Source organism: Pelodiscus sinensis, chromosome 7 (genome assembly GCF_052426305.1).
Source record: "Pelodiscus sinensis isolate ZL-2025 chromosome 7, ASM5242630v1, whole genome shotgun sequence".
Classification (NCBI taxonomy): Eukaryota; Metazoa; Chordata; order Testudines; family Trionychidae; genus Pelodiscus; species Pelodiscus sinensis.
Window position 1 is genome coordinate 25,270,001 of NC_143058.1, and position 25,908 is coordinate 25,295,908.

The following is a 25,908-nucleotide window of genomic DNA, read 5'->3' on the forward strand; positions in this document are numbered from 1 at the left end:
CGATCAGACTAGACAATTATAACGGTCCCTCTAGTCTTTGGAATCTATGAATAATCACTGAGAACAGTTTCTTCTCCAAAGACTTTATGATCTAGTAGAGAAGATCGAGAAAAGGTGGAAGAGGAAAGAGTGGAATGTGAAGAGGAAAGTACTAAGGTTACACATCTGGACAGTGGCACAGCTAGGATTAGAAGCAAGGACTCTTGGGCACTAGACTACAACTCCCATATCATGCTGCCCTTTTGAATCACTAGCACAATGTATTTAAGAAACTATGAGTGATGCCTAAAAAGGAAATTGCGACTGACTTGCTTTAAAAATAATGAGTTTTAGAAAAAACCTCCAAACCTGTGTTCTGTTTATCTGCCTTCTGGTTTTTGAGCCACGACAGTTCATATTGTCAACATTTTCTTTATAATCACAACAACTAGAAATTTACAAAGTTCCCCACTTCCGCCTCATGAAAGCTGCTTCTCACATTCACATGATTTCAGCAACATAAAGAGAAACACCCACAGATAACACCTATGCAAGGAGTCCACTTCAAACTGTATACAGATGAAAAGGATTCACTTTGAAATGTTGGCTGCTATTTTGTTATTAAACTAGTAAACATATAGAAAGCACAGGAGACATTTCGTGTTATACCAAAATCAAATATTAAAATTCCTCACAGTGTTATCTATAAGACCATACTAGCAAATTTTTTTGACTTTATGGTAATCACTGAGACTTCTTTATTTCCCTGAAATGGAAGGGAAACATGAATGTGCAGCTGAGAAACATCTGATCATGGAATATTGTCCTGGATAAAGTGTGTGTGTGTGTGTGTGTGTGTGTGTGTGTGTGTGTGTGTGTGTGTGTGTGTGCGCGCGCAAATGCAGAGTCACACCTATTGAAAACACAGATATTTTACTATTTAAGGTCATTCATAACCGTAACGAGATGGAGATGCCACTTAACCAATCAATGCGGCAAGTCGTCTTTTATTCCCCCAGAGATGTTAGTATGGAAACAGTTGTAGACTCTGCTGTGTAGAAGCCATAGTGCAAGTCAGGTAAGAGATTAATTATAGTTATTCCTAAGCTTCAGCAAAATTTCACAAAGAGGATGGAATAGGGCTTGTGTGCATTCTGTAACAAATTATTGATGTTTTGATCATACAGAGAACCTTCCTAAGACCTCTACGTATTACAGCTTCATAGTGGCAAAAGTAGGGTAGGCATCTCAAATGGAGACAAGACACACTATTTCTAAATAATTTCAAATATAAAAATGGGAGATGGGGCACAGTATGGAGTGACTGATGGAGCAACATCAATAAAATCAAATTTAATGACTCAGCACGAATTAACGCATCACATGGTGGGGGGCAGGTAAAAGAATTGTTGATTCAAATAAATATATCAACTTACATTTTTTATTCAATTCATGTAAGCATCACTGAAGAAATAGGTGGCTATAAGGATCATGAAATTTAAGAATGTTACAGATTTCTTTGAAGTGCCTGCCAATTTGACACCTTTAATGCTACAAAGAATAAATGTATTTTAATGCTTGTAAGAAAGTGCAGACCTTAATCAACAAAATATGCTTTAAAAAAAAAAACCTCAGAGGGATAAATTCTGAAGTTTTTATTTTTTTTTTATTTTGTTCAGTTTTTACTTAGGGGGAAAAAGCACTTTTGAAGTAATAGGAAGTTTGTCTGAAAAGGAATTCAGGATATTGCTTAACAATGTTTAAATAGTAAGTAAATTTAAAAAAAATTAAACTTAGGCCACATTTTTCCTTTATCAGTCATATTGTCTTTGATCTCATTTACCTTTTTGTGGCTTTTTCATTCACTCATATCAGCTGGTTTTCAAGACACATATTTCAGCTTGGAATTCCCTTTTATGTGTTTGATTTGGGTTTACTTGTGTAGGGTTCTGTTCAATTTGGGCTTTAGCATATGGTTTGATTTTTAAGTTAACTGACACCATTTCTTACATATGCACATTACTCATTCACCATGCAAATTCAATAAAATCATGGTGTTTTTTATTTTTTATTTAAAACTAACAAAGAAGTTATATTTAAAACCAATCGAGGAAATTACTTCATTGTCAAAATTATTTCCTCTGATCATTTCCATGTTTTAATTTTATATTATTCTTTCTGTAACTGGGGTGAAAAACTTTTACCTCTCGCATGAATGGGAAAATGACCTCATATTGAAATGTCATGTTTTTTCAGCTCTGAAATGGCTGAACTACAATTAATCAAAATTGGTGTGATATTTATGAAGTGGTTTGACCAGTAATTTAGAATTTTAACTAGTACCTGTAACACTTTTTTTCTTAAGTCATAAACATTTGGAAATAGCAATTTTAAAGAGAAGCATGGAGACTGTGTTAAAACATGCAGCTAACATCAAATGCAGTTTGTTTTGTGTGTAACAGTAAATATAGGTAAATTAAACAAATGTCTATTTTCCTTTACTGTATTTGAGGGGATTCTTTGTGGAATGTTGAACTCTTGTGATGGCTTATTCTTTTTTAAATTACATGTAAGAGTTTATGTTACGGCAGCTTGCCAATCAGTGATCCATTTCTGAAAAACCTGGTTTGAGGCAATGCCAACTAGGCACACACAGCTTATCTACAACATCAGAGTGCAGTTCCATAATTTGTGCAAAATTATGTTTGACGTTAAATTATAATCCCTTAGTGTAATAATAAAATAAATAAATAACCCTAAAAGCAAATTAAAAAGTATGTTTTCACTGGAGCAGGTTGTAAGCCCACCAGAAACTTGATCCATAATAACCAGACCATGTGCAAAATTCCATTCCTTGAGAGGTTTGGCATTTTTTCTTTAGCCAAGGAAAAATATTTTAATTCACAAACTCAACTTAAGTTAATGGAGTGGTTTTTTTTTCTTGGACCGTCTGGTGAAAGCATCCTTTAAAAATGATAAAAGTGAATCTTTCTGAATAAAGTCATTTACCTATCTCCATAAACAGGTGGTAACACCATTAAAGCCCTTTGCCAAGTGATAACTATATCAGGTATGCTTTTCTCTAATGCACAATGTCTTGAGTAGTTCTAGGTCAATTACTAAATGACTGAAGTTAATGCCATGGGGTGAGGACTTGATTCTTGAGTATAATGTAAGACCTTACGGTTCAGCTCAAGAGGGGAGCATGCAAAACTTATTTTTGCATCCTCCATTGTTTGTTAGTACTGGTTGGACATCAATTCTGTCCCTAGTGTACCTTTAGAGTGGCCTGAAGACTGCTCTGAAATGACATAGCTGTTAATGTCACCAAAACATCTGGCAGCACATTAAAAAGATACTTTACAGCTTATTACCTGATCTCCAGAAGTTGTTCATGAGTAAATGGAGCCTTTATCACTGTGACACAGGAAATATAGAAATAGGTGGTGTATCCGATACATGACACCTTTATGACTTCCATGGATTTACTTATGTAGGACTGATCATCCTGTGACCAATTAAGATAGCAGCTTTGCACTACTCCAGTGTACCCAAGAATCTTGGCCTTAAGTTTCACCAGGAAGTTGCAACCTATCCTGCAGCGCATTACACAATGTCCCATGCCCCAGTGCCTGTCAGAATCCTGCAGACAAGAACCAGTGAACAAAGTCAAGAGAATAAAGACAAGAGATTGCAGCCAGGCTAAAGGACACATAGAACTGGTGAGAGGAAAAATTCCATTTTGTGGTAACTTCTGAATTTTTGAAAAATTTAATTCCACATTGGAAGCTTTTGTTTTCTTTCCAACCACTTTCATAAAATGTAACTATGTTGAAACCTCCATTTTCAAATTATAAAGGTAAGATCTCTTTTTGGTCAGAAGTGTCCATCGAGACCAATGTGGACTTCAGAAGCCTTGCTATCAGACTTCCCCCAAAGCAATATGTGTCTGCAAAATGGTTTGGCCTAGATAACAGTAAATCAACTGAAAATATTCTGACCCAGCTCTCATGATGACAGCACCAGACTGTATTCATTTCATGAGTAATTTTTTGTTTTTATTTAAATAAGCTAGCTTAAAACCTGTCTCAGCCTTCAGTGAATTACTGCAAAGAGCGTGGAAACATCCTTAAATAAGAATCAAATTCTCTTGGTGTTAATCTGAAAAGATTTATGCCCTCTAGGATTCTGCAACAGTAGTGTTATTTAGTAAATGGAGCCATTTAAAATAACGAAAATATTTCCCATTTCACATCCTCCCAATAGCTGAAGCCCTGAGCCAGATTCCCAGATTTAAAGATTTGTCAGTTTCATCCATCAGGATGAGTCCAGACTTATGGCCTAAAACAAATAAATAAATAAATAAAGTGCAAGCACAGAATTGTGAAAGGGGAAGAAAATATAATCATATGAATATTGGCCACATTAGTGAAAAGGAAAACCACTTTTAAATAAGCTACAATTGTTTGTGTGTAAATCTCTTTTCATATTAATTGCAATTTAGGCTTCAGTGAACATAAATTTAGGATTGCAATGTCCAAATATATGAATCCAAAAATCACTTACAAACAGATTTTACTTTCATTAGGTTCTGCTTTAAAATATTTCTCACATTTATCTTTTTTATTTGAGATGTTGGCAAGGTATTCCCTTTCACATTCTTGCATGTCTGACTGCTGCCTCCCCAGAAGAAAGATCCTGTGTTATAAAAAGTTCCCCTGCTTAATGAAAACATATTCCATAGGACACAGAGCAACTTAAATGTTTGCAGTGATACAGTTTCTGAGCCAGTGGCTCTGTCTCTTGGGGACAGCACACAAAGTACAGTAAAGTGCATCCAAGATAAGACCTGAGAATGATTGCCAGGTAACTCAAAACATTTCCATATCTTTGACTGCCAAATTGATTTTAGTATTTGAAATTAATTTCCTAGAATGTTAAGGGGAAGTAAGAGGTGAATTAATTATTGCTGGAGACACGATACCATCCAAAATCTACAGTTAGTCATTGGTTAGATTAGCATGAAACTAGTAGTAAGTGGGTTCAATTTCTTTATCACTCAAGATATTTTACATGACAACACAATATACACATCTCCAAGGATACCTTTGGCACTTCCAACATTCTAATTTCTTTTCTTGCTCTTGCACATTGTTGAATCTTGGGACTAAATGCAGTGTGGAGAGGTTGGTCTGTCTTTTTTATTTTACTTGCGTAAACTCTCAATTCCCTTGTTAGTACAGGAAGCATTTACAAAAGTTGTTTAAAGACCAATTGTGGGGTTTTTTTCCAACAGGGATGCAAATCTTTGCTTTGAATTTAAATCCAATTCATGACGCAGATGGAAAAATAAGGCTTCTGGGCTATGATTGTGAGCCAAGCATTATTGATAGGCTTGATCAGTGCCTCAGCAGGGGAATATCTCATCACACTGGCTGCATGTTTAGGCAGCAAAGCAGCCCCATATTACTCTACATCATTAAAATTGTGTACAGGAGACAGAATTAGGTGGATTAAAATATACAATGTAAATAAGTCCTGAATGCTGTCAAGTAAATGCAATTTTACCACTGAAATTAGAAAATCCTTAAGGCCATATCAGCAAAGAAAATAAATTCCATGTCTATTGTATAGAATTAAATAAATATGTATTTTAGATCAGCAAATGGTGCCTGCAACTTTGTTTTTGTTGTTGCTGTAAGTTTTTTATGCATGTTTTCTTGCCATTGAGTCCTGTTCTCTTTATCTGTCTTGATAGATGGAATCAGTAAATATTACATGATTAAGTTTTTATCTAAAAATGTCTTCCATTGATAGTTCATTTCATATTGTGTCATAATAGCTCTTTGTATTGAAGCACAGAGCTGGGGAAACCCCAGCTAGTGAGTAAGTTTGCATTTTTAACAGAGGGGAAAGAAAGTTCTTTGTTCTGCAGCATCCTATTTTTAGTGTGAACTTAAAATGAATAAAGCATTTTAAAAACTGGGATGGGAAAAATAGGTCATTATTAATTATTATGTATGTAATAAATCCAGAATCATGGATTTCCTTAACTATAAATGTTCTTTTCCTTACAAAATGTCTCTGCCTTCCTTCTCTTAGGCCTCAATTCAAAAAGTTACTTAAACATGTCCCTAACTGTGGAGACGTATCCACAAAAGTTTGTTCAAGTGGTAAAATTAGTCACAAATTTAAGTGCTGGGCTGGATTAGGGCCTTAAAAAAAACCCTGTTCTAACATTTATTGCCAACTTCGAGTCTCTCCTCAACCCTCTTTCCTTGCTTCTACACCTCCCACTTCTTCGCTTGCCCTGCTCTCAATTTTAAATCAATACCATGATAAGTTCTTTGAAAAGGGAGGCTGAGATTTTCAAAACAGCCTTGAGATTTGGACACCCAATTCCCTTTAGTTTTAATAGTGTGTGCAAATCTCCTAGACAATTTTGAAAATCTTAGCCAAAATGCAATTAGTCAAGCATGAGGTTCTCCCCCATTTTCTCTCTTTGGGTAGACTAGACTGTGTGTGTGTGGGGGGGGGGGGGAGTGGGATAACTCTGGTATCCCGAAAAAACTCTGCTGCATCCAGGGAACACGTATGCTCTTCTGCTTTTTTTTTTTTTTTTAATAAGAGCAAACACGCTCTTTCAGAAGCCCCCGTATTCCTCGTTCCACGAGGAAGAAGGAGGGGCTTTTGACAGAGGTTTTTTTTTTCCTGATATTTGGCCCAGTCTAGATGGGCCAAATTTCGGAAAAGCCTCTTGCTACAAAAGTATCTGAAAAAGATTTTGCGTATCGTTTTCCGATAGATCCTTACAGTCTAGTCGTACCCTCTCTTTTCTTACTTCCACTAGCCATTACCTGTCATTTGACTTCATGACTTTTCAATAGCCTCACATTTTCATCTGGTACCTGGACCTCTGCCATCAAATATATGTAGTTGCCGCCACCATCCTTCTCCATGGGAGCCTGTATCCATTCTGTTACTAAGGGATAAGTTAACTCCTGGTGGATTGTCTGTAATTTGTCTGTAATAGAAACTCAGCCAAAAGGTAAGTGATCCATTGCAGGAGTGGATGGAGGTTCTGTGGCCTGTAATGCACAGGATTTCAGAATAGATGGTTATGATGACACCTTCTGATCTTAAAATCTGGGAATCTGTCATCTGCACATTCTCTGGAACAGACCTTACTTCTAATTTTCTGAGTAAAGCAGTTGAGGCACAAGTGAGGCATTTTGTTATGTTCTCCAATAGTATACATAAATGTAGCCCACCTGTGGCTTTCAGGATGGAAATTACTTGCAAACAGGATTTCTCATGACGTTCTGGATATAACTAAAAATGTTTTCGAAAAGAGCCTTTCCTGATGCATTCCAGTTTGAGAATGGAAAGGAAAATAACGGTGTCTCTATTCTCGATTGTCAGAAGCTGGGAATAGGCAACAGGAGATGAATTACTTGGTCATTACCTCTTCTCTTTATTCCCTCTGGGGCACCTGGCATTGGTTATTGTCAGAAGACTGAACACTGGGTTAGATGGATTGTTGTTCTGACCCAGTATGGCCGTTCTTATGTTTTTAATGTTAAAAATACAATTAGTTTGTCTCTAGAAATGAGGGTGGGCAGTTCATACATTTCCAAATTGGTCTGCTCATTCTATTTGTCTGTGCGTGACCATTTCTTAAGGGAAGCTCTTGGCGTGGATTGCCTGAAAGGGCTTTTTTGTTTGTTTTCCTTTTGGACTGTTTTATTTAGGTAAGAGATTACAAGTATGGTAAGAGATTCCCTATTCTAGTTAGAGGAAATACTTCAGCTGCCATCATTTGAATAACATATAAAACTGTGTTCCTGACTGCTGTACTTGTGGTTTGTCTTTTTTGTTGGCAAAATAATATGAATTGTGGGTGCATTGGCCAACTTTTGTTTGGAACAACACATTCTGCTCACCTAACTTTCCCTAAATTTCAAAAAGATAGAATGTTTAAGACAAGAAAAAATCATATAATACAGGTATGCTCTGAAAAACAGTTGACACTTTTTCAACCAGAGGTGGACGCATATTAGTGGTGGATGAAATAATAGACATGTTCACTAAGCAAGTTTGTATAAATTATTTTTATTAGATTACATTATACAATAGAAATAGAGAATATAAATGAAATACCCACAGTACATTTACTATGAAATGCATTCGAATGAAAAAGAGAATAAAGAAAATGCAAATAATTCTCAGTGGGGTTTGTATTCTGTCTCTTAAGCTTTAGATTTAATAAAAATACATGTTATCACTGTATGATTTATAAACCATCAAAGTAAATTCTGTGGAAAAAGTAGCATAGTGTTGAAAGAGAAGTAGAAAAAAAAAAGAATAAAGAGGGGAAAAAAAGAAAAATAGAGTGCTTGCTCCAATATTCCATGTTAAACTGGCTTTTCCGTTTATACTCATTATTTTTTCCTGTTGCACCATACAGCAAAGGAATGAAAAATAAATGGATTATTAGACATTTTATGATACAAAAGAGAATAGCATTATCTCATAGCTCAAAACTACTGTCAGTGGAGAATAGCATTCCTGAAGTGTCTTCCATTTTGAAATCAATTGCTTTGAAGATTAAAAAAGGCTTGAAAGCCATTCGCACGTTGGGTTGCAATAAATTATTATTGTTCTAAACTTCGTTATGGAAGAAGGCTAACTGTGGAGACTAAGTATATTTAAAGAGCACTATTACAGCCAATGTTTCTTATCTCTTTCCAAAACACACATGAATATATATATTTATAAATACATTTGCAGATTTGGTGGTGAGCGTATAAATAGATACTCGTTTGCAGTGTTACTGTAGCCACATTGGTCACAGGATATAAGAGGACAAGATGGGTGAGGTAATATCTTATCTTAGACCAACTTCTGTTGGTGATAGGGGAAACCTTTTGAATGCTACACAACTCTTCCTGAGAACTGGATAAGGTAACCAGAATTTAACTTTACCCATCTTGTGTCTCTAAATATATACAATCTGTTCAATGACAGATGAGCAACATATGCTAAAAAAATGAATTCATTATCCTAAAAGAGCAATCAGCTTTTTATTTTCCCAATTTCCCACTTTTTATGAGGATTTATTGGAGTTGTGTACAAAATGGAAAACCTAGTTAATCCATTTAAGTTTCAATAATGCATCCTTCATCATTGGTATCTGACTGTCATGGTAGCAAGTCTCTTCTGTTGGCTTATCCATTGGTTATAGAAGGAGAAAAATTAAAAAAGAAACCAAAAAAAAAGGAAAACAAAAAATGTTAGCATTAAAAAGCCAAACAATCACCACATATAAAGGGAATATTTGGGGGTTCATTCATCTCCCCTTTTTGGAAAGAAGGTGAGAACTAGTTTATAGTTTTAAAAAAGTTCTCCTCTTTTCTGAACTCCAGTGATGTTTCATTTTTCAATTCACTCTCCCTTGTCTTCCTTTGTTTTTCTAACATGACACTGCTTTGGACTTAGTTAGCAAGGCATGTAGAGGTGGAACATACACATAAAGAAAAGAAACAATATTGTGACCTTGTTTTGAATATTACCCTAATTTCAGCAGCCCAGTGATTCCTCTTGTGAGTAGTCCAATTGGCTTAGTCACAGAAAAAATATTTCAGTCATTTACGGTCTAAATGCATAGTTCAATAAACTTCTAAAATCTAGGAACAACTTTTTACTAGAGATTGGGGCCATAATGCAAAATTCAGAACCAAATTCCAAACTTCCACGTTTGGAGTGTTTGGGTCTGCGGTGTTGGTAGAGAGTAGAATATATGGCGCTAGATGGAATTTTGAGAATTACAGAATTTAGATTTTTTTTTTTCACATTCTGATCAATCAAAGCTTACAAAGGTTGATGGAGATCAGATCTGGTGAAGTGATTTGGGCCTGTCTTCTCTTTATGTCTTTATACATTCTTATTCATACAATCTATAGTGTCCTTAGTTTTAGTCATACATACATTCCTGGTAAATACATAGATACATGTATAGTTAACAAATATGATGCTCATCTGGTAAAGAGTTCATGTTTAGTACCTAAATATATTTCATTAAAATGAAAGTCTAGAATTGAATCAAGAGATGTCCTAGTAACATCACAGCAAAAGACTATGAACTGGGCACAAATCTAAAAGGAAGAGTGAGACATTTCTCCAAGAGCAATTTAAAGTAAACAGCTTATATGAAGAATTCATTGCAGAGGTATAAATGAATAATCGCACATACTGTACCACTTATTCTTATCTGCAGTGCATTTGTTTAACTCTGGGAGCCAAATACATCTCTGATGTAATTATTGATTTCATAGGAGTTACACCAGGGATTAATTTGGTCCAATGACAGCTGACTGTAGCCTGCATAAACATGTGAGGATGATCCCCTGTAGTTTTTGAACTTATAGAGAAACTAGTACACTACTGTTTCCCCACAGGCTAAGTGCCTGAGCCGTTAGCTTTATCCCCCCCCCCCCCCCCCCCAGGACTCTGATTCACAATAACTGGATCTTTCAAGTTCTATCTTTATTCACAGGTGGGTAGGAAATTGTTGTATCTTGAAATAAATGGCTACAGGTATCATAACGGGTTCTCTCTGTGTTAAGGCCTGCTGTTTGTCTTCTAGTTTTCCTTTGCAACAAACCTGAAGGTCCCTTTAGTTAGAAGAAAAGTCAATGTAGGGGGCGGAGGGGTCTTCTGCGGTACTCTGTTGTATCACTGTCTTTTTACAGCACTGCCACTATACTGTTCCTCTAGCGTATGGTTCTGTTTGACAATAGCCCATTAAAATGGAACATTACTGGATCAGCAGAGATAGCAGCAATCCCAGAAAAGCCAGAATTCAGCTTTGTTTTATACTTCATAATCTGTAGTATGTATAACATTCAGTCAATCCTTCTCACAGTTACCTTATTTGAGAAATAGAGCAGAAATGTTGATTTTAACAATAACCAGATACCTTCCCATTTCACAGCAGTGATGTCAGTTGTCAAATAAGACATTTTGAAATCACTTGTGCAGAATTTTGAACCAATAGAACGGCAATGCGCAAATTAATTTAATTGACTGCACATTTGTAGATTGATGAACTTTGTAAACAAATCCCCACCACCCAAAAGTAAGCTGGTCAAGAACAATTCTAACATAAAATTGTAAATATAGGTTAAGTAGAACTACTAGGTAAATTTCCCACTGGATTTTAACAAGTGAAAATAATGCAGTTTTGCAAAACAGTTTTTTCCTGTAACAAATGAATATATATAAACAGCAACAGTATATTGTGGCTAAGGTAATGCACATGGTAGATATATATAATCTATCCATCTATCTCTGTAATACCTCTGAATATCTTCCAAAATCTAGCCATCCAATCTTGTCTCTTACTTTAACTGCAGTGACTTTAACTGGATCAAAATAATGGGAAGAAAACTAAAGTAGTATCAAAATAATCAAGTTAACTGTTAACAGTTAAGCAGGGAAGAGAAGGTCTAGCTATTGTAGGAAAAGAAAAACATATAATATTTAGAAACAATTATGGCTGAGCAAAGTGTGATAAGAAGATTATGACAAGCTGAAAGAGGAAATTGGCAGGGATTTTTTTTAGTTTTAAAACCAATATTGCCTACTTAGTATCAGGGAATTATATTGGGACATGAATCTTTACATTTAATAAAAGAAAAAATACTATCTTCATTGATCTATAGTAGCACTAGAGCTCCACTTTGTAATAATAAGAGTCAAGCATATGGTATTTATCATTAGCATCAGCAGCAACATAAGCATCCTCTTTCAGGCTGTTGCTGGAAGATACCACTTGAGGTTCCAATGTGCACTACTATCCAGGGCTTTCTACTTGCTTGTTGGTATCACAAATTATACCATTACTTCACTGGATATTTAACATAGGATTGGAAAAACTGGAACCATCTATCTGATATTAATTCTGTCCTGTTGTATTATCTCTCTGCCTGTTACCATTTATTTCCATTGATCTTCCCAATGTAGTTTTATTCCAATATCATGATCTGTTTGCTGAGGATTTATACTAACTGTGTCTAATTATTCTTTCTTCATTTTGAGTTTTCAACAGCATCATGCTTTTATTTATATTTATTTAAATTAATTTATGCTGCCTTTGTCTTTTCTGTCAACATACATTATTAAAATATTTCACCTTTATTCCTATGCTTATATGAGGAATCATCAAACAGTGAAAAACATGATTTCTTTGCTATTGTCATCAGGATCAAATCCATGCCACTGCTTGTTTAGGTTAATTGATTTTTTACCCCTATTTGTCTCTTTCTTACTTCTACTACTTCCATAGTATGAAGATTATAAATCTGTGGGGCTATCAGATCCATCTGCAATAATATTACAGAATTAATATATGGCAACTTTTTTCTCTCTCACAGTGATTGGCTACAATACTTGTAGACCTACATTGAAGCCTGAATTGTCAACTCTCAGACAATAAATTAATGTCTATATATGTAGGGGATCACAGCCTGGTAGTTGTTTTGGCAAACTTTAATAATAGCTAGCATTTCTCTAATGCCTTCTGTTCAATGATCTCAAAGTGTTTCTACATCCATTAATGTCACGAATTAGGGAAATATTTACCTGCATTTTATTGATGGTAAAAGTGGAGCCTAGAAAGATTAAATGACTTGCCCACAGTTGAACAAGTCTCTGTCAGAACTAAGAGTAAAATCCAGCTCTAATGGTTCCCAGTTTTGTGCTTTAAGCACAAGAAAGACTATCCGTCCCTTCTTAAGCTGGATAATCAACACCTGTTGGCAATAACTCCTAAATGTGGATAAGCCAGGTGTAGTTTTAGTCTAAGGAATCCTTCTCCAACAAGTGGGGGAAGCAGACACATTGGTACAGAAAGAATACATATCAGTGCTTGTACACAGGACAAGGTTAAACTCACAATCTAGTAAGTTTCACAGTCTTTTTTGGCTTGTTGATCTTCTTAAGTTAGATAGTGGCTCATGATGAAGGTGTTGACCTCCTCCCATTGAAGTATCCTGGATTGCAATGGGAACAGGCTCACAGTCTGTTAGAAATTTGCTTCCTGTCCTGAGCCTAGGGATTTATATAATTTAGAAAAACTAGAGGGCTGTGCCCCCTGCTCACTATGCTTGCCAACCTCCCTCTTTCTAGGGGTAGATAACCCCGGCTCTCCAACCAGTTGCCAGGAAGAGGCATGGGATCCCTGGCCTCCTCCTGCCACTGGGCCAGCCCTGTTTCTCTTCCTCCCACAGCCTCCGAGGGGTAGGAGGAAACGAGGGCAGGTGGGATGGAGAGCGACATGATGATGTCACTCTGTCATCCTGCAGGATTTTTATACGTACATACATACATACATACATACATACATACATACAGAGAGAGAGAGAGGTGTTAAAAACAAAAATTGAGATACACTTAGACATTGGTTTAACCAACAACACTTCTGGAAATGAGTGTAAAAGCTAAAAGAATGCACAGCAGACATGGTCTGTGACTGATCTAACATATTCATCGAATGGAAGTAATGGCCAGACAGCTGTTTAAATTCTTACTTGCAACCTTTAATCCTGCCAGAATTGAGAATTTCCGGTCCCTCTCTTGGTTTAGTTCACTGTTTGTTTAGATTTTTGAGTGTGATAAACCTCAACAGTAGACTGGTCTATGGTGAGTACAAACAGGAAAAAAAACAAAAACAAAACAAAACCCAACACTTGAATACTGCTTATTTTCTCTTAATTCTCTCAACAGTACGTAAGATATTGCCGACTATGTGAAGTTGCTACCAGACTGTTTCATATCTAGAAAATAATTGGATGTTAAGATTCATCTCAGAACACATTAATTAGATTTCTTTATTTCTACATTTCCTATGATTTCCACCTTGAAACTGAAAATATATGTGAGACCTCATTAGTGTACTCCATAAAATTGCATTTTACTGCCTATAAGGTTGACTTTAGAAATATTTGATCTTTATTGAAATGAGCACATTTCCTTTTCAATGCTATACATTTAAATAAAAAAATTGGGAAAAACAAATAACTTCTTAAGTCTCCTTTAGGTATCCTTGCTTTTCTGCTTAAATGGTACTGTATAACAATGATAGACCTACGGCAATTCACAAAATCCATATGTATACTGATATACTCACCCGGAATCATTTTGGTGAGGACCAAATTACTTTGTAATGGAGAGATGTCCAGTAATTCTTCATTCTTATGAAATAGCTCAGCTATGAAAAGAACAGTGCCACAATTCTTTAAGTAATAGAAAGTCAAAATCAAAATAAATCTTCATTATATTTAAGTGATTTCATAACAATTCTTTACACTGGGGCTTATATGTCAAGAAAGAGTTTCTTTTAGCTGAAATTATGCCATTTGATCAAGGATTTTCTGTTTATAGGAGATTATTTTCATATATATATATATATATATATGAAAATATATATATCTTTTTTGGAAAATAAACACATGTATGTACGTATGTATATATATTATACACATTACTGCTATAATTGGCCAGACTCTCTCTGGTACATGAGTTCTAGTTTATTCATGACAGAGAGAGAGGCGGGGAGAAGCAATGGCTGAATTAAGCCATAGACACCAAGCTCCTGGAATCATGTGATTATATCAGAATCTCAGCTTTCATTGTTTTAGTAAATTATATTTCTAAACCTCATGGTTCTAAAGATAAACTTGAAAGGTTAATTGAGTGTAGCCAAAGTGATGAATTTTACCTGAGTCTGCAGACAGCCTGGAGCAAATCTAAAATATGCCTCTAAAAAGCATATTAACTCAAAGACCCACTGCTCTCTGCCTCCCACCCCCCAACACTATACCGAAAAGGCCTCTGTGTATTGAAGGAACAAAAAGAGCTTTTTTGGTCTTGGCCTACCAGCCCATACTAACACATTCCAGCTGCTGGGAAAAGTAAAGTGGGACCTGATCCAGCTCTGGAGAGCAAAGGAAGCCCATGGTGTTACCAAGGAGAAGAGAATCCTCAGTTGTTAATCCTTTTGGAAAAGAGGGTTTCATGCAGATGCCTTTGCCCTTCTGGGAGTAGAGACCAAGAAAGTTGGGGGAGCACTCTGACTGAGGGGACGAGGAGGAGTCTGAAGGGGTAGAGCCATGTTGGGGGCCCATGTCACAGTGCGCTTAGTGACTCAATTGTCTTATGCTACGTCTAGACTTCAGGCTTCTTTCGGAAGAAGCTTTTCCGGAAGAGATCTTCCAAAAAAACTTCTTCTGAGAGAGAGTGTCCACACTGCCAAAGCACATCAAAAAAGCGATCTACTTTTTCAAAAGAGAGTGTCCACACTGCTATCTTTCATGTAAACTGTGATTACTATGGACCGAGTGGCCACTAGGGCACCTGTTCTTTTTCCTCTTTCCACTTCTTTTGAAAGAACTTCCCCATCCACACATGCCTTTTTCTGAAAGAGGTCTTTTGGAAAAAGGCTTCTTCCTCACAGAAAGAGGTTTACCAATGTCAGAAAAATCCCTCTGTTCTTTCAATTTTTTTTCTCAAAAAAATGCGATCTCAGTGTGGACATAAGTGAAGTTTTTTGGGAAAAATGGCCGTTTTTCAAAAAACCTCTGTAGTGTAGAAATAGCCTTAATCTGGCAACTCTGATGCCTAGAACTATAGCTCTATACAGTTTGGTCTACATTAGAAAATTAATTTGGCTTAATTAAGCTGACCTAAACTGTGTTGGCAGTGCCTGGTTGACTCCTACATTTTTCCTTTGACCCAGCTACCAAATATTGAATGAATTACACTAATGGGAGAACCTCCTCTTATCATCTTAGATAGCATCTACGTTGAAATGCTGTGGCACAGCTATGCCACTGTGGTTTTTCAACTATAGATGAGCCCTAAATTTTGCCAACGACATCAGACCCATAATGAACCCTTCAACAGAGGAGAATTAGTGTCACGGAGCAGACTAGACCTCTATCATGCCTCCTCTTCACCTAAAATTCAGCCCAAGCCTTGAGAAGTCAGAAGCACAAAACCAGATCCATCACATATGCACCAACAAGGAGTTGCCCACCAGTCAGGGGGATGCTGTGCTGTGCTGTGCATTTGCAACCAGATTAGTGTCCTTGAAACCATGTGACACAAAGAGGCCATAACTTCCTTCGAGAACATAACATAAGAAAGGCCATACTGAGTCCATCTACCCAGTATCCTGTCTTCCAACAGTGGCCAATATCAGATGCCCCAGAGGGAGGGGAACACAACAGGTTCCCTCTCCTGTCATCTATTTACAGATAAACAGAGGCTAGGGACACCATTCCTACCCATCTTGGCTAATAACCATAGCATTAACAGGTGTCTTGTGAGCAAGACAAGAGAAGTCCTTCTTCTGCTCTAATCTGCACTGATTAGGCCTCAGTTGGAGTATTGTGTCCAGGTCTGGGCACCACATTTCAAGAAAGATATGGAGAAATTAGAGACGGTACAGAGAAGAGCAACAAGAATGATTAAAGGTCTAGAGAACATGACCTATGAAGGAAGACTGAAAGAACTGGGCTTGTTTAGTTTGAAAAAGAGAAGATTCAGAAGGGACATGATAGCAGTTTTCAGGTATCTAAAAGGGTGTCACAAGGAGGAGGGAGAAAAATTATTCTCCTTGGCCTCTGAGGATAGAACAAGAAACAATGGGCTAAAACTGCAGCAAGAGAGATTTTGGTTGGACATTAGGAAAAACTTCCTAACTGTCAGGGTGGTTAAACACTGGAATAAATTACCTAGGGAGGTTGTGGAATCTCCATCTCTGGAGATATTTAAGAGCAGGTTAGATAAACGTCTATCAGGGATGGTCTAGACAGTACTGAGTCCTGCCATAATGGCAGGGGACTGGACTCAGTGACCTCTCGAGGTCCCTTTCAGTGCTAATATGTTATGATTCTATGATGGACCTAACCTCCATGAATCTATGTAGTTCTTTTTTTTTAACTCTGATAAAGTCTTAGTCTTCACTACATTGTCTGGCAAGGAGCTCCACAGGCTGACTATGTGCTGAGTGAAGAAAAGCTTCCTTCTGTTTGTTTTAAACCTTCTCTATATTATTTTCATTTGGTGACCCCTAGTTCTTATATTGTGGGAATAAGTAAATAACTTTTCCTTATTTACTTTTCCCACACCAGTCATTATTTTATAGACCTCTATGATATACCCTCTTAGTCTCCTCTTTTCTAAGCTGCAAAGCCCAAGTCTTTTTAATCTTTCTTCATATGGGACCTGTTCCAAACCCCTAATCATTTTTGTTGCCCTTTTCTGAATCTTTTCCAGTGCCAATACATCTGACCCATTGTTTTAAAGTAGTTTCCAGTTTTGTTCCAGTACAACTGGGTGAATTTTATTTTTTAAAATAATTTTTAAAATCATTGATAACACAATTTGTAAAACCCCAGCATTTACCATATACCATGCTTTTTGAGTACTGTACTTATAAAGATTAGGCTGAGGTAGATGTCTAATATGAATTTGTAAATGCTAACTTTTTAATGGTGGCCACTGACTTAGCTTTCATGGGAATTATTGTCCAATATACATCTCTGAGGCAGCTCACTCCCTCCACTGTAGATTTTAACTTTTCCATATCCTTTGAGAGGGAGACTTCCTTCTGACATGACCAATACTATTCATATAGGCTATGTCTACATAACGCAGCTGTTTTGGTATCCCAAAATAGCTATTGCGCATCATAAGAGCAAGCCTATTCCAACTTCCCTGTAAACCTCATTGCATGAGGGATAAGGGACATTTCGGAATAGCGCCCTATTTTGAAATTTGGCACTGTACAAAGCGCCAAATTTTGAGCTAAGGTATTTTGAAATAACATTGAACGAAGCTACGCAATTTGTGTAGCGCAAATTGCATTGCTTATTTCGAGGAAAGGGTACTGTGGGGACGTGCATCTTAGCAACAATAATTTGGGCACTTGTTCCACTCAAATTGAATTCTCAGCCCCTGCCTGCTTGATGAATGAGGGTTATATCATTGCAAATAACACCTAGGAAATGGATCTAATACTTAGTGGTAGTGACTTTTCATATGTTTTCTTAGTGGATCCTTTTGTGAACTGAACAGATGTAAATAAATTGTAGTTCATTTCAGTAGTCATTCAGGTAATTGTAAAGTGACTGAGTATTTGATTCAGCATGTGGCCCAGAATTGTCATGTTTTAGATGTGAAAGAAGCTTGCTTCTTTAAACCGTTCTATGTCTGTGCCAACAAGACACCACCAAGATGGTCACAATTTGGAATGTTTTCCCCAAAAGTGAGAAATCACAGGCAAATGGACCACAACAGTCAAGGGAATCACTGTGCCAGTAATAGCCAGTGTCTGTGCAAGTTGCCAAGGTATAGTGTGGGATGTATGGGGAGTGAAAGAACTGTCCTTACAGTAAAAATTTCCACCAGTATTTCTGTGCCTAAGCCAGATGCACTACTTCCTGTTCAGTGGGGGAGATATTAGTACTGTTGTTGTCCAGTATTACCACTGATGTATTTCTCTGGTTCATAGCTGTACGGCAGTGGTCTCCAAACTTTTTAACCACAAGATCACTTTTTCAATTTAAGTTCAATGTAAGATCTACCACCGGTTCTCTGAGGCCCTGCCCCTGTTCCACTTCTCCGAGGCCTCACTCTGCTCACTCCATCTCCCTTCCTCCCTGAACCTCATTTATTTTCACCAGGCTTGGGTAGGGAATTGGTGTGCAGAGTCTGGTCTCGGGCCAGAGAATTCAGAGTGTGGGAGGGGCTCCGGGCTTAGCCCGGGATGGGAAATTGGGATCCAGGAGGAGATTCAAGGTGCAAGCTCTAGGAAGGAGTTTGGATGCAGGGGTACTCACAACTGGGGCAGGAGGTTGGGTGCAGAAGGGAGTTCAGGGCTGGGACAGGGTTCAGGATGAAGGATCTGGCTGGGCACTCCTTAACTGAGACTCTTTCCAGGTGATGGAGCTGTGGAGTTAAGGGAGGAGTACACCTGCCCTGGTCCACTCCTGAAAGCGGTTGCCCTTCATCTACAAACACTGAGCCCACAGCTTCTACTGGCCACAGTTCCCCATTACTGATCAATGGGAGCTGCAGGAGTGGTATCTTCAGGCAAGGACAGCATGTGGATGCCCCCTGCTCTGACTTTCTCAGTGGCTGCAGGGACATGCCAGACACTTCCAGGAGCAGCAATTACCATAGGGTTAATTACTTCAGCCACTCCAGGTTAGGCATTTTAGAACTCACTAAAAGAATTAAATTTAAGCGTAAGAGAAAAATGAAAATGATGAAATGCACAGAGTAGTCACAAACCAAAAATAACCCACTTTGCAATCAGTAAAAGTTACAACAACCTCCCACATAAGTGTTGGGTTGGGAGATGAGAGAAGGACAGTGTGTGTTTGTAAGAATGAGAGAGACACACACAGTGTGTGAGTGACTGAGATTTGCATTGCCAAGCTCCTTTCATCCCCTTCTGTCTGTGTGGAGATAGGGTACAGAACTGGGGAGAAGGAGGGACACCTCAGTGCCCTCTGTTCTCCCTCCCACACCCTGCACAGCAAGCAGGAGGCCCTCTGGGGGGCAGCTCCAAGGCAGAGGGCAGGGGCAGCATGATAGTGGGTGGAAGATCAACCGAAGTGCCAGCATTTGATAGCTTCCTGGCCAAACCAGTCAGGATCACCTGTCAGAGGCTCCAAGATCTACCAGTAGATCCCAATCTACTGGTTGGTGACCAACCTGTGGCAGTTTCCTCTGGGTGCCATGCTAAGGGGGGCACCAATTTAGTCTCACTCCACTCCCACATCATCACCCTGGCTCGCCTGTTCCTCCTCTGCCCGTTGTCACTAGCTGGAGCCTCCTCCCTGCCTCTCTGCTCCCAGCTCACCTCCATCTCCACTGGCGAGTTAGTGCATGCGGGGGCCGGGCCCCAAACACAGGGGGGCAAGACACAGTACAAGGGCCCTGCTGCACAGCGGCGGCGGGGCAGGGGGGCGCAAATTCTATTCTATGTGAATAACTAACCTGACAAAAAAAGACACCAGTCAGTCAACCTTTACAAGTTGGTTGGCTGGTTGATTTATTTATATCATGGGACAATTTGAACTCTGGACTACAGATCAGTTTCTAAGAATATTTGTTTTTGACTATTAAATACATTAAATTATCTTATGCCTTTCACTTATTTTCTCTGCTCAAAGAGACAGAGAGCAGAAAAGTTAGTAATCTATTGTCTGATGTATAAAGAGCACAGAAAAGTAACTTAGTTCAAAGTTATCAGGCATTATAGCTTTGTTTTTAGTCCCACATTTTTCCTGAGTAAAAGGTGTGTTGTCCTCATATACTGTCCCTCTGTGATGGGGCCTCAGCTACGATAATATTGGCTCCAAACAGCTAAAATGGCCTTTTATAGCACATGAGGGAATGCAGATTTTTAATTAGGTGTTTAAATTTAAAAATTAATATCAGAGCTGTTGACGTTATAAAATAAACCAAGAAAACGTCAAATATATTGTACTTGCACTGCTGAAGCTTGCACTCAACTGTAGAATTTGCACAAACTTTAAAAATAATACCTCTCCAATGAATATCTAAATTAAACAGTATATGCCTTTCCTATTTAAAATGCATATGTGAGGTCTTGGTTTTTTTTTTCTTTTAAAATTGTTTTAGGTCTTTTTTCATGACTAATCCCTTTAAATGAACTGTATATAGCATTTATGAAATGTATGGCATTAAAAGGAAGCAGACTACTTTGTTTTTAGACAAAGAGCCCAGGGTAAGGGGCAATGCTTTTCCCCTCACAGGTGATGGAGTATGTACAAAGAATGTTGTAGATAATGGCAGCCCTGTCCTCCGAACAGATGGTGATGGTCCTGTTGCTAGGATAAGGACTAAAGAATTTAGTTTTTAATTCCACATTATTTGCCTCAGTGCCATGAATATCCCTAGGTTTCCTGAGGCAAAAATACAAAAAATACACATAAAGAGAAAGAAAAGTGACATGCAGATAGTGAGGGAGACAGAGAAAGGGAAAGGACTGGAGCCAGGTCAATAGAAGCTTTTGGGAGAATGTCTGTTCATCTGTCTGCAATCACCTGTGTTTGAAAGGCAGGCAGGAAGGAAGATTGGTTTGGCACAAGAACTAGGCCTTTGATGCTTTAGATACCACAGAGAAAAATACCCATTTCTTCCCATTAGAAGTCTGTTGACTTTCCTAATTAAGATAAACATGTTTCTGAAGAAGTTAGCTCTCACAGAACTAAAAACAACCAAGCTTATAAAATATATACACACACAAGGCCGTGTGCCAAGAACTAGTGCTGGTGGTGGTCTTACAAATCACTTTACAGGACTATTTTTAAAGCATTGCCTTATTTAAAAGTGAGTGAATTTCATTCCCTTCAGTCAATTAAATATCTAATTTCAACCCAAGTAGATAATAACTGAAGTATTTTTATATAAATGAACGAACAGTTAGAAAACATAGCCCTTGAGCATGAAAAATATATTAGTTTAACTGTTTTGTTCTTTTATCATTAATTTGCTGCAGAGACCGTGCACTTATATCATTTTAGATGGTGGCATGGGGGAAAAAATGTCCTATTTTGACAAGAATAATTCAAAGTGAAATTCTTGAGTCCCTCTGCACCACTGGAAATAGTTAGAGAGGATTTTGATGGGTGTTTAAGAACAAGTGGTTCAATGCTAGCTGAACCTTACTGAATAGGACAGCACATAGGCCTAAGGCCTATAGGTTCCATTGCTATAGTGATCCAGTGTCCCTAAAACTTCATGTGTAAAATGGCAGCAACTATTCTTTCAGCTTCTGAACAGAGTAGTGACTGCACAAAGATGTGTTACCCACAGGTTGGAGAATGAATTCTGTGGCCCTCACTATGTATTCAGTGTCTGCACAAAAAGTATACGTCAGGGATAGTACAGTAGGGGATCAAATGTCACTTATTTCAGCCCTGAAATGCTGTGTGATCAGTGATCCTTCTATTGAGAGCACTGATCCAAGACAATACTGCAGGACAGCCCGAATAGCTGACTGAACTAGAATTAGAACTTGTTATTAGTCATTAACATCATTATTGACCCCCGGTATGATAATGGAGTGGCTTATGTAGGACTTGATTAATAAAAAATTAAAGGCCATAATACAATTTATGCAAATAAGCATGGGTTTGTGGAAAATAGATCTTGTCAAACTCATTTTATAAAATTACAGGTTTGGTTGATAAAGGTAATTGCGTGGACAAAAGAGACATCTCTAAGGCTTTTGATTGGTACTACACAACCATTCTGATTTTTTTTAAAGCTATAAACATATAAAATTAACATGGCACACAAATAAAAACTGGCTAAATGATAGGTTCTCAATATGTAACTTTAAATGGGGAAACACCATTGAACGGTATATGTGTCCAGTTTGATCCGGACAAGATCAATTCTAGACTCTAAGCCAGTGGTCCCCAACCTTTAGAGGCTCCCGGGTGCCCGGGGGCAGGGCCGCGTGTCCTGTGGCTCGCTAGGGGCGGGGATGCCTTTGCACCTGACGACTGCATGTGAGCCAGGGCCGGGGCCAATTGAGCGCCTTGTGCCGTGGGCCCGGGGCCGGCGTCGCCACACGAGCCATGTGCCTGGGGCTGGCACCAGTGCCGCGCGCCCACATGTGCCCCGGGGCTGGGGCCGCCCGAGCGCCGCGCACCAGGTGCCGGTGCGTGTCATACGCCTGGGGCTGGCGCCTCCAGTGCACTGCGCGCTGGGAGCGGGGGTGGCCCAGGTTGTCGGCGGACGCACACAAAAGCCCCAGCGGGCGCCATGGTGCCCATGGGCACCACGTTGGGGACCACTGCTCTAAGCCATTTAACATTTTTTGTCAATGACTTATAAGAAAACATAAAATCATCACTAATAAAGTTTTCAGTGACACAAAACTTGAGGAGTAGTCAATAACACAGCACAAGTCACTAATTCAGCAGACTCTGGATTGCTTGGGAAACTACATAAACAATATTGAGTTTTCATATGCTTAAGTGTGTGTGTGTGTGTAAAAATTAACACACTCTTACATAGGAATAAAGGATGTAGGCCACACTTCCAGGGTGGGGGACTCTGAAAAGGAGTGGGTGGACAAGATGGATAATCAGCTGAAGAAGAGCTCCCAATCAGCGGCATGGGAATGCTTTAAAGAGAGGGGCTGATGAAATCCAGCGCTCTTACTCTTGAAGCCAGGAGCTGAGCCCCTGATGCAGGTCAGTGGCCAAGAGCCTGGGAGTACTGCAGCATCCCTTGCACCCTAGTTCCCATACCTATGGTCCCAAGGCAACACTGATGAATAGTTAATAAGATCTTGGAGTGAATAAACAAGGGACTCTCAGAAGTAGAGGTTGGTTTCCCTCTGTAATTGGCATTGTTATGGCTGTTGGAAGAATATTACGTCAGTTCTGGTGCTCACAATTCAAGAAGGACATTAGTAAATTGGAGAGGGTTCAGAGAAGAACTACAAAGAATAATTAAAGCAAATAAAATGTCTTAGACTCAGAGGCTACGTCTATACTGGCCCCTTCTTCGGAAGAGGCATGCTAATTTCTAACTTTGGAATAGGGAAATCTGCGGGGGATTTAAATATCCCCCTCGGGATTTAAATAAACATGGTCTTTTTCCGCTTTTTTCCGGCTTGGGGAAAAGCTGGAAAAGAGCGTCCAGACTGGCGCAATCCTCCGGCATAAAGCCCTTTTCTGGAGGATCTCTTATTCTTGCAAGTAGGAATAAGAGATCCTCCGGGAAAGGGCTTTATTCCGGAGGATCGCGCCAGTCTGGACGCTTTTTTCCGGCTTTTCCCCAAGCCGGAAAAAAAGCGGCGGACATGTTTATTTAAATCCCGCGGGGGATATTTAAATCCCCCACGATTTCCCTATTCCAAAGTTAGAAATTAGCATGCCTCTTCTGAAGAAGGGGCCAGTCTAGACGTAGCCCAAGAGTTCAATCTATTTAGCTTAACAAAATGAAGGTGAAGGGTGACTCGTTTTACATTCTCTAAGTATCTACGTGGAGAACAAATATTTGATAATGGGCTCTCCAGTCTAGTAATCCTATGGCTGGAAGTTGAAACTAGCCAAACTGAGACTGGAAACAAAGTGTAAATGTTTTACAGTGAAGTTAATTAACTGTTGGAACAATTACCAAGTCTTGTGGAGGATTATCCATCACTGACCATTTTTAAATCAAGATCAGATGGTTTTTCTAAAAGATATGTGCTAGGAATTATTTTGGAGAAGTTCTAGGGCCTGCATTCCACAAGAGGCCAAACTAGATGACCACAATGGACCTTCTGGCCTAGGAATCTATCAGTCTAATAATTATGTTCAATATCATTTCTACTATTCATGAAGAACTACAACAAAAAATACTGCATATTTATTAAACAAAGTAAAATAAGATGCTTGGATCCATTTTTCAGTGCAGGGGAAGAAGTGAAAGAAAGGTAGATATAGGATTGTGTGTGTATGTGTGCGTGTGTGTGAAATTCTTACACTTTTTTGTCCTTCGCTTTACAATTTCCCTTCCTTATCTCTATCAGCCACTGCACACTTTTTTTTTTAATATTTCCCAGCCAACCCAAAAAACTGTGATCAAATAAAATAAGTGAGTTTTTAAAATTGACTCAGTTGGATGTAGGCTTTGCAGGGTCTCCAGACAGCTGGTGTTTTCATTAGAAGCTCAGCAGGATGTAACAGGAAATACTGATTCAAACGATGGTCATATTTGGATGACCCCTAACTAGCATCTGAACTTGATTAGGTCTGTCAACAATTGGGTCCATCACCCCTTTCCCACTGTGCCTCCCCTCTTTCAAGTGGGTGACAGCATCAGTGTTCTCTTCAATTTTTGTTGTTTTTATGTGCAGAATAAATTTTGTTATATGCACTGAGGTATGTGCAGATGTGCACTACCAACAGAAACACATGCTGCCAGCTGTGGGTGTTCTGCTAATCAGGAAACACTGCTCAGCATTCCTTAACTACGTACTTGAATGTACTTTGCGAAGATAAGGATGGTGCAGGATATTTCTACTCTCTCTGGGTATGTCTACACTACAAAGTTAGTTCGAACTAACGGACGTTAGTTCGAACTAACTTTAATAGGTGCTACACTAGCGCTCCGCTAGTTCGAATTTGAATCGAACTAGCGGAGCGCTTAGTTCGAACTAGGTAAATCTCATTTTACGAGGACTAACGCCTAGTTCGAACTAGCTAGTTCGAACTAAGGGCTGTGTAGCCCTTTAGTTCGAACTAGTGGGAGGCTAGCCCTCCCCAGGTTTCCCTGGTGGCCACTCTGGCCAACACCAGGGAAACTCTATGCCCCCCTCCCGGCCCCGGACCCCTTAAAGGGGCACGGGCTGGCTACGGTGCCCGTGCCAGGTGCAAGCCTGCCAGCACCCAGCTAGCAGACCCTGCACCTGGCACGGCACAGAGCCACCCACCCGATGCCCCCCAGCCCACCCCCTCTTGCCGGGACCAGGCTGGCGGCTCCCGGGAGCTTGCCCTGGACTGCAAGAGGCGGGCACCTTTCTGGGCTAGTACGGACATCGTGGACCTCATCCACAATCTCCGCACTAGGCACAGGAAAGTGGCCGTCTAGGGCAGGAGAGCTGCCAGCCTGGCCACCCAGGACCAGGTGTGCATGAAAATCAAGGGGGTCCACTGAGACCCCCGACCCTGAGCCCTGAGCTTACAATGGCCGTCCTGGGTCAGACCAAAGGTCCATCTAGCCCAGTAGCCTGTCTGCCGACAGCGGCCAACCCTAGGGACCCTGGAGGGGATGGACCGAAGACAGTGACCAAGCCATTTGTCTCGTGCCATCCCTCTCCAGCCT

General features: G+C 39.1%; 1 long non-coding RNA gene across 1 annotated transcript in view; it reads right to left on the reverse strand.

The window, feature by feature from the left end:
* Positions 1–10,654: 10,654 nt before the first annotated feature.
* The window catches only part of LOC142830165 (uncharacterized), a 39,299-nt gene continuing 24,045 nt past the window's right edge, over positions 10,655–25,908 (reverse strand). Inside the window, exons 3-4 of the long non-coding RNA XR_012905157.2 lie at positions 14,168–14,248; positions 10,655–10,907 (exon numbers count right to left, since the gene is read on the reverse strand). This is a non-coding gene — a long non-coding RNA (uncharacterized LOC142830165). The remainder of the gene's footprint in view (positions 10,908–14,167; positions 14,249–25,908) is intronic.